The sequence below is a fragment of the Pan troglodytes genome, chromosome 10 (genome assembly GCF_028858775.2).
Source record: "Pan troglodytes isolate AG18354 chromosome 10, NHGRI_mPanTro3-v2.0_pri, whole genome shotgun sequence".
NCBI lineage: Eukaryota > Metazoa > Chordata > Mammalia > Primates > Hominidae > Pan > Pan troglodytes.
The window spans coordinates 15,615,206-15,625,417 of record NC_072408.2 but is presented as its reverse complement, the minus strand read 5'-3'; the positions used below and the strand labels follow the sequence as shown (position 1 = coordinate 15,625,417).

Sequence of the window (10,212 nt, the reverse complement as noted above, 5' to 3'; positions counted from 1 at the left end):
TCACAGGGGATATGATGGCTTAGCTTAGGCTCAGAGGCCTGACAGCTAATATCCAGAATCTACAAGGAACTTAAACAAATTTACAAGAAAAAAACAAATCACCCCATCAAAAAGTAGGTGAAGGATATTAACAGACCCTTTTCAAAAGAAGACTTTTATGTGGCCAAAAAACATATGAAAAAAAGCTCATCATCACTGGTCATTAGAGAAATGCAAATCAAAACCACAGTAAGATACCATATCACACCAGTTAGAATGGCAATCATTAAAAAGTCAGGAAACAACAGATGCTGGGGAGAATGTGGAGAAATAGAAATGCTTTTACATTGTTGGTGGGAGTGTAAATTAGTTCAACCACTGTGAAAGACAGTGTTGCAATTCCTCAAGGATCTAGAACAAGAAATACCATTTGACCCAACAATCCCATTACTGGGTATATATTCAAAAGATTATAAATCATTCTGCTATAAAGACACATGCACATGTATGTTTATTGTGGCACTATTCACAATAGCAAAGACTTGGAACCAACCCAAATGCCCATCAATGTTAGACTGAATAAAGAAAATGTGGCACATATACACCATGGAATACTATGCAACCATAAAAAAGAATGGGTTCATGTTCTTTGCAGGGATATGGATGAAGCTGGAAACCATCATTGTCAGCAAACTAACATGGTAACAGAAAACCAAACACCACATGTTCTCACTCATAAGTGGGAGTTGAACAATGAGAACATATGGATATAGGGAGGGGAAAAACACTTACTGGGGCCTGTTGGGGGAGGATAAGAGGGGGTACACCTTTGGGGAAAAGAGCTAATGCGTGCTGGGCTAATACCTAGGTGATGGGTTGATAAGTGCAACAAACTACCATGGTACACATTTACCTATGCAACAAACCTGCACATCCTGCACCTGTACTCCAGAACGTAAAAGATAAAGTATAAAAAATAAAAATAACAAAGATTCAGTCTGCTAGAGAAAATCTCTGAGCATTGTTTAATTTAAATATTGGTGTTTTCACAGAGAATTCATGGAGAAGGACAAAAAAAGAATTTCCTTGGTTAAAAAAAAAAACCAACTTAATACAAGTATCCTAAGTAATATACCAATAAAAAGATGAGTTCCAGCTGACGCTAGCTCTAATCTTGGAGCATTATGAAAGATGTACCTCTAAAGCAATGATAGGTAACGTATGTTGATATGTCAGGCACTGCTCTAAGCATTGAATGGTAATTAACTTGTTTAATTTTCACAAAATGAGGTAAATGCTATTACTGCCATTTTACAAATAACATACCCAACACTTTAAAATTTAAAAACTTGCCTGAGCTCCTGAAGAGTGCTGGAATATGCTAGAACTGGAATTCAGATTTAGGCTTCATAACACTCAAGCCCATATTGGTAACCTCTAGGTTAAAATCCTCTGAGAAAAAAAGGACATCTTACCAGTTAAAAAACCACCAATAAACACTAACAGATAAATTAAAAACATCAGAAAATATCTAGCAATCAAATGTTGGGATTCATGACGAGAGTAACTAGAAAAGGAGACTGCGTAAGAAGCAGAGGAAGGAACAGATGTATACCAAGGGTCGTGGTGATGAAACTGGTATCAGCAAGCCAGATGGAAACCACAGCAGCAGTTCAGTGACTCAAAAGGGACCCACAGCTTCCTCTTTGGGTGGAAAACGTAAAGAATAGTGATCTGGGGTAATAAGCTTCTCAGCCAGGGTAACTCAGAAATGTTTACAAGTGAGTATGTCTAGACTTACAGTAAAGATCCATTTTTCTTTCCAAAAGTACTTCTGACACATTCTAGAGGGCAGACTGCAGTCAGAGACATTTTAAATAGAAGAAATGTCTTCAAGTAGTGAGACAGCATCCATACTTCCAGGCTACTGATGGGGTATATATGTAGGAGATGAACTCCTTAGGAAACACAGATTACACATTTACATCTCTAGTTCTTTTATAGTCAGGGGCATACTTAACTTTCCTTTCAAGGTTACAGTCGTTTCCCCAAACCACTATAATTTTATATTTCATTCTAATCCATCTCAGGTTATCATTTCCCTACTTCTTGTTATTTAGATAATTTGTGTATTGTGTTATATTTTCATTTGTAAGTGATAGAAATAAGCTTGTGGGCCAGGCATGGTAGCTCAGTGCTGTAATCTCAGCACTTTGGGAAGCCCAGGTAAGCAAATTGTTTGAGCCCAGGAGTTCCAGACCAGCCTGGAAAACATGGCAAAATCTCATCTCTGCTGAAGATACAAAAAATTAGCTGGGCGTAGTGGTGCTTGCCTGTAATTCCAACTACTCGGGAGGCTGAGGTGGAAGGATCACCTGAGCCCAGGAGGTTGTGCTGTGATCCATGGTCATGCCGCTTCACTTCAGCCTGGGCAACGGTGAGATCCTGTCTCAAAAAAAAAAAAAAAAAAAAAGAAAAGAAAAGAAAGAAGCTTGCTAAAAACTACTAATGAAAAATGAATGTATAGGAAGGCTGCTTGTGCATTTCCCAGAATCCGTAGAGCAGAACAACCAGGCCCCACAAGCATAGGGTTGATGTAGCTTGGGGAATCTCAGACACAAAAGCATTTGTGGATCTTAAACCTAGAGCTCTGCCATCAGCAAGATTTGGTTCCCCAAATCGTGGACTCACATTTCTCAGCTTTCATTCGGAATCTATGTGAGGGAGAATTTAATTTTGATAGCCTAGAGCAAGTGTAGCCAAAAGGTGGACTCATGTAACTACAAACATGGTTACCAAGCTCTCTGGGGACAAACCTCAAAGGAAATAAAATTGTCAAAAAGTGGAAATGATAGCCCCAAACCTCCTACTTCATCCCAGTGTTTCTGCTTATGCAAAAATTTTTCTTAGAAAATGTGTACACATTACAACCAGCTCATTTACTTAGATATAGGGCACATTGGTCAGAGCTCTGAGATGACATACAATGGAGTGGAATGATCTCCTATGATCAGAATCAGTAGTCAAAATCTCAAAAGGTTAGATAGGTTGACCAAAAGTAATAAGAAACAACTGAACATGCATAAACATTAAGAGTCATGCTTGTGTCCAGAGATGTAATTGTATGGTCAGTAGTGGTTCGGGGAAAAACCCTCCACACACTGGAAGATCTGCTGTTATTTCCTACCCACAATTGAGCAGACTCCATTACATTTCGGAAGTACTCTGGAGATGGAGTTTATGTGTAAAGATTGTTTCATACAAAAATTACAAAACAAAGTTGTTTTCACTATTCAATAAACATGTTATATTTACATTTTCAAAGTATATTCCTTACTATAAAAGGGGAAGCTGGTTGGATCACTGAGAAGCCTTACCTTAAACCTATCACAGCCTTGTTATTAGCCGGTTGGGCAAAGGATAACATGAAGTGTTTTAGGCATTAACTAGATACCAGGTCATACATTTCCTTAATTTATTACAATTCCAATAAATTCCAAGAGAAATGGTCAGCAGAGAATGATTTATGACAGGCAGTATTTATGACAGGAGTTTGAGACCAGTGTAGGCAACATGGTGAAACCCTGTTTCTACTTAAAAATACAAAAATTACCTGGGTGTGGTTGTGCATGCCTGTAGTCCCAGTTACTTGAGGAGCTGAGGTGGGAGAATTGCTTGAAGGTCAAAGATGTAGTGAGTCAAGATTGCACCAATCCCAGAAAGTAATGACTTTTAACTCTTGAAATAGGGAAAATGAGGGTGGATGCACCCTTTTTGCTGCCCCACCTCTCCTCTCCCTATATGTACTATTGACAATTATTGGCCCACTCACTGGAATAAATTTTCAGTGTCAGATTACATTAGCAGTTGAATGCATGACTGAGAACTTCTATAGTTCCCACTGCCTCTCAGACCATTAATATGAAATACTAGAAAATAAATTGATTATATATTTGTAGCTGGGAATGGTAACAGGGTTGAGGTGCAAATCAATTTTAGCCTTTTGTAAAATGTATTAATTTTGCATGAGGAAATGTATGTTTGTAGTTGTTGACTTTAAAATAATTTAAAATAATCAAAAACAAGGTAAAATTTCATTGTGATTAAATTCTGATCTTATCACAGATTAAATAAGCAGATTATTTGAAGAAGCCAATATGCTGCCTTTTTTAATTTGTAATTTTTTTTGAGACAAGGTTTCATCAATTGCCCAAGCTGGAGTGCAGTGGTGCAATCTTGACTCTCTACATCCTTGACCTTCTGAGTTCAAGCAATTCTCCCACCTCAGCTCCTCAAGTAACTGGGACTACAGGCATGCACCACCACACCCAGGTAATTTTTGTATTTTTAAGTAGAAACAGGGTTTCACCATGTTGCCTACGCTGGTCTCAAACTCCTAGATTCAAGTGACCTGCCTGCCTCAGCTTCCCAAAATGCTGGGATTACAGACGTGAGCCACTATGCCAGGCTTCAATTTTTAATTTTTTAAAATTTCATTTTATTGTGGTAAGAACATTTAACATGAGATCTACCATCTTAATAAATTTTTAAGTATACAATACAGTGTCATTGACTACAGGGACAATGTTGTACAACAGATCGCTGGAACTTATGCATCGTGCTTAACTGAAATTTCATGTTTGTTAATTAACAATGACCCATTTTTCCACACTGACAGTCCCTGGCAACCATCATTCCACTCATTCTATTCTTTGATGTTATGAATTTGACTATTTTAGATTGCTTATAAAGGTAAAATTATGCAATCTTTGTCTTTCTGTCACTAGCTCATTTCACTTAAAATAATGTCCTCAAGGCCCATCCATGTTGTCACATCGGATTGTCTTCTTTTTGTTGTAATATTCCATTGTATGTACCACAAACCACATTTTCTTTAGCCTTTCATCTGTCCAAGTATACTTGGGCTGTTTCTGTGTCTTGCGTATTGTAAATAATGCTGTAATGAACATAGAACTGCTAATATCTCTTTAAGATCCTGATTTTGATTCTTTTGGATAAATACCCAGAAATGAAATTTCTGGATCACATTATAGTTCTACATTTAATTTTTAAAGGAATCTCCATACTGTTTGTCATAGCATCTGCACCACATCGTTATTTCATTTTGTTTCATTTGGCTTCACTATTTTGCATTCCCACCAACAGTATACAAGCATTTCAATTTCTCCACATCATCAATACTTGGAGTCATTTGTTTCTGTGAGAATAGCCATCCTGACAAATCTGAGAGGATTTCTCACTGTGATTTTGATTTGCATTTCCCTGATGATTAGTGATGTTCAGCATTTTTTCATAAAGCTATTGTTATTTGTGTGTCTTCTTTGTAGAAATGGCTACTCAAGTACTTTGTCCACCTTTTACTATTATTATTTTTTGACACAAGATCTTGCTCTGTTGCCCAGGCTGGAGTTCAGTGGCACAATCACGGCTCACTGTATCCTCTACCTCTCTGGCTCAAGTAATCCTCCAGCCTCAACCCCCAAGTAACCATGCCTGGCTAACTTTTGTATTTTTTGTAGAGACAGGGCTCCACTATGTTGCCTAGGCTGGTCTGCAACTCCTGAGCTCAAACAATCCATCTGCCTTGGCCTCCCAGAGTGCTGGGATTATAGGCATGAGCCACCGTGCCTGGCCCTTTCTCCATTTTTAAAATCAAGTTATTAGCTTTTCTGCTATTGAGTTGTAGGAGCTCCCTATATATTTTGGATATTAATCTCTTATCATATACATGGTTTGCAAAAGAATCTGTAGATTGCCTTTTCACTCTGTGATTGTCTCATTTACTAGGCTGAAACTTTTGGTTTGATGTAGTTTCATTTGTTTATTTTTGGTTTTGTTGCTTGTGCTTTCAGTGTTGTGTCCATGAAATCACCTCCAAGACCAATGTCACGAAACTTTTCCTCGAAATTTTCTTTTAGAAGTTTTACAGTTTCTGGTCATAGATTTAATCCTTTTCTATTTTTGTGTTTGGTGTAAGATAAGCGTCCAATTTCATTCTTTTGCCTGTGGATATTCAGTATTTCCTACACCATTTGTTGAAGATACTATCTTTTCCCCATTGTGTATTCTTGGCACCATTGTTAAAGATCAGTTGACCATATATATGAGGGTTTATTTCTAGACACTCAATTCTATTCTATTTGTCTATATGTCTATCTTTATACAAGTACCAAATTGTTTGATTACTGTAGCTTTGTAATATATGTTGAAATTATGAAGTGTGATGCCTCCAGCTTTGTTTTTCTTGTTCAAGAATTATTTGACTATTTGAAGTCATATAAATTGTAGAATTGTTTCATATAAATTATAGAATTGTTTTTAATATTTCTGTAAAAATGTCATTAGGATTTTATTAGGGAGAGGGTGAATCTGTAGGCCACTTTTGTAGCATGGACATTGTAATGACATTAATTCTTCCAATCCATGAACACAGGATGTCTTTCCATTTATCTCCACCAGCTTTAATTTCTTTCTTCAGTGTTTTATGCCTTTCAGTACATAAGTCTTTCACCTCCTTGGTTAGGTTTATTCATAAGTATCGTATTCTTTTTGATGCTACTGTAAATGGGGTAGTTTTCTTAATTTCCTTTTCAGATAATTTGTTGTTAGTGCATAGAAATACAACTGAATTCTGTATGTTTATTTTGCATCTTGCAACTATGATGAAATTGTTCATTAGTTCTAATAGTCTTTGTGAAGTTTTTAGGATTTTCTATATGTAAGGTCGTTTTATCTGTAAACAGATAAATTAACTTATTCCTCCTGTATTTGGATGCTTTTTATTTATTTTTCTTGCCTAATTGCTCAGGCTGGAACATTCAATACTATGTTGAAATGATGAGAGAGGCATCCTTGTCTTGATCCAGATTTTAGAGAAAAATCTTTCAGTTTTTCACCATTGAATATGATAGTAGATATGATGCTTTTCAAATATGGTCTTCATTGATTAAGTTAAATTCTTTCTACACCTAATTTGTTGAGGGTTTTATAATAAAAGGGTATGAAATTTTGTCAAATACTCTTCTTCATCTATTTAGATGATCATATAATTTTTATGCTTCATTTTGTTGATATACTGTATCACATTGATTAAGTATATTGAATGATACTTGCATACTAGGGCTAAATGTCACTTGTTCATGTTGTATTATACTTTTTATGTGCTTTTTAAGTTCATTAGTTGCAAACTAAGTTAATTAGGGATATTGAGCTATAATTTTCTTTTTTTGCAGTGTCTTTATGTGGCTTTGGTATCAGGGTGATACTGATTTCATAGAATGAGTTGATAACTTTCTTTGCCTCCATGATCCAATCACCTCCCACCTTGCACCACCTCCAACATTAGAGATTACATTTCAACATGAGGTTTGGAGGAAACATCCAAACTATATCAGATGCCACAGAAATAAAAAGAACCATAAGGAACTATTATAAAAAATTTTATGCCAACAAATTAGATAACTTAGAGGAAATGGATAAATCCCCAGAAACATACAAACTACTAAGACTGAATCAAGAAGAAACAGCCTAAACATTCCAATAACAAATAAGGAGATTGACTCATAATCAAACTATCCAAAAAAGAAAACTCTAGGATCAGACAGCTTCACTGGTGAACTCTAATAAATATCTAAAAAATAACTAACATCAATTCCCATCAAAGTATTACAAACAACAGAAGAGGGAACACTTATCAATTTTGCCTTTCGTGACAGATATTGACTTAAAGTCTGTTTTGTCTAATGTAATTATAAACACAACTACTCTAAATTTTTGTTTGTTTTATGTGATTTTTTTTTGTTATACTTTAAGTTCTAGGGTACATGGGCACAATATGCAGGTTTCTTACATATGTATACATGCGCCATGCTGGTGTGCTGCACCCATTAACTCATCATTTATATTAGGTATATCTCCTAATGCTATCCCTCCCCACTCCCGCAACCCCACAACAGTCCTCAGTGTGTGGTGTTCCCCATCCTGTGTCCAAGTGTTCTCATTGTTCAATTCCCACCTATGAGTGAGAACATGTGGTGTTTCATTTTCTGTCCTTGTGACAGTTTGCTCAGAATGATGGTTTCCAGCCTCATCCATGTCCCTACAAAGGACATGAACTCATCCTTTTTTATGGCTGCATAGTATTCCATGGTGAATATGTGCCACATTTTCTTAATCCATTGTATCACTGATGGACATTTGGGTTGGTTCCAAGTCTTTGCTATTGTGAATAGTGCTGCAATAAACATACATGTGCCTGTATCTTTATAGCAGCATGATTTATAATCCTTTGGGTATATACCCAGTAATGGGATGACTGGGTCAAATGATATTTCTAGTTCTAAATCCTTGAGGAATCACCACACTGTCTTCCACAATGGTTGAACTAGTTTACAGTCCCATCAACAGTGTAAAAGTGTTCCTATTTCTCCACATCCTCTCCAGCACCTGTTGTTTCCTGACTTTTTAATGATTGCCATTTTAACTGGTGTGAGATGGTATCTCATTGTGGTTTTGATTTGCATTTCTCTGATGGCCAGTGATGATGAACTGCTCTAAATTATTGATATACTTCAATTTCAAAGAGAAAAAAATCAGAATTTTGCCTCATTAATGGAAATCCAATAAAAGGGGTCGATTTCAGAGAACATTAAGTGTTCTGAAGATTCAAAAGCACAAATTTTTGTGCTTTTGAAATAATTAATTCATTACTAGAAAAAATTGTAGTCCCAGTAATAGGACAGATGTTGGGAATATGAAGATTAATACCATATGTCTTAGTCCATTTAGGACTAAGTCTATTAAGACTTTTTATTCCATAGCAATCCATCACTGTAAAGAAATACATGAGGCTGGGTAATTTATAAAGATGTAAGGTTTATTTGGTTCATGATACTGGATGGCTTGAAAGTTCGAGATTAGGCATCTGCATTTGATGACGGCCTCAGGCTACTCCCACTCCTAGCAGAAAGTGAAGGGAAATTGGCTTATGCAAAGATCGTATGGCAAGAGAGGAGTCAAAAGGGAAAAGGGAGTTGCCAGGCTGTGTTTATCAACCAGATCTTGAGGGAACTAATGAGTGAGAACTCACTCACTTTTGAGAGAAAGCACTAATCTATTTATGAGGGATTCACCCCATGACCCAAACACCTCTCATTAGGTCCCACGTCTAACATTCAGATGAAATTTCAACATAAGTTTTGGAGAAGACACATATCCAAATCATAGCACCATAAAATCATTACCATCAAGGGTCTACCATCGGTAGACAAAAAAAATGGAATTCCACTTGGAATTATTGCATTCCAATGTCTCTGATCAGGAACAGGGGCAGGCTTCAACTAATTGTCAATAATGGCCATATTTTTTACTCCAAAATGTTTATATCCACACCATTCCTCCCCTTGAGCAAAGTGCCATATATGCTATGATTTAAAATAACTTTAACATTTTAAAGACAGAAATAATATTTGCCTATCCATTCATTCTAGAAAAACAGATTGAGTTGTTATTTTCCAAGGCAGAGCATTGTCTTAATTTTCTAAGAATAGTGTCTTCACATCCCTCTCAAAAGCATCACAGAGATTTCAAACTTGGAATGTGCAAAAACAAAAACAAAAAAGAAAACAAAAACCTCTGAGTTCCCCTCCCCCACCCCATGTAAAACATTCTCATGCCCCAGGATTCTGTGTCTGTGGAATTTCTTTATTTTAAAGTGAATTGAAATCATGTCATTCTTCACCTCAAAGCCTATAAAGGCTCCTTATCTTGCTCAGAATAAAATTTAAAACTCTTTATCATGACCTAGAAAGCACTATGTGACCAAATTTCTCTACTTCACTGAGCTTCTCTTCCAAAACACACCTCCATTCACGCTTATTTTTATTTTAAGGATTGGCAAGTTTTGGAGCCTTGGAACTCGTAATTCAACCGAAAACTTTTCCTCAGCTATCTCTCTGGTAGAATTTTTCTCTTCCTTGAAGCAATTGCTCAAATGTCACCTTAACAGAGAGGCTTCCCTAAATACCTTAAGTAAATTAGTACCCCACTGTCACTCCCTTTTCCTCCATTCTGCTTCTGTGCATTAAAAATTTGTTTTGTTTTTTGTATGGAATATTTCATAAATTTGCATATTATTCTTGCACAGCAGCCATGCTAATCTTCTCTGTATCGTTCCAATTTTAATATATGTGCTGCTGAAGAAAGCACTGCTTC

General features: G+C 36.3%; 1 non-coding gene across 1 annotated transcript; it reads right to left on the bottom strand.

The window, feature by feature from the left end:
• Positions 1-10,099: 10,099 nt before the first annotated feature.
• LOC112205073 (U6 spliceosomal RNA) lies at positions 10,100-10,206 on the bottom strand. Its single transcript, XR_002938937.3, has one exon. It is a non-coding gene; the product is annotated as a U6 spliceosomal RNA (small nuclear RNA).
• Positions 10,207-10,212: the final 6 nt, after the last annotated feature.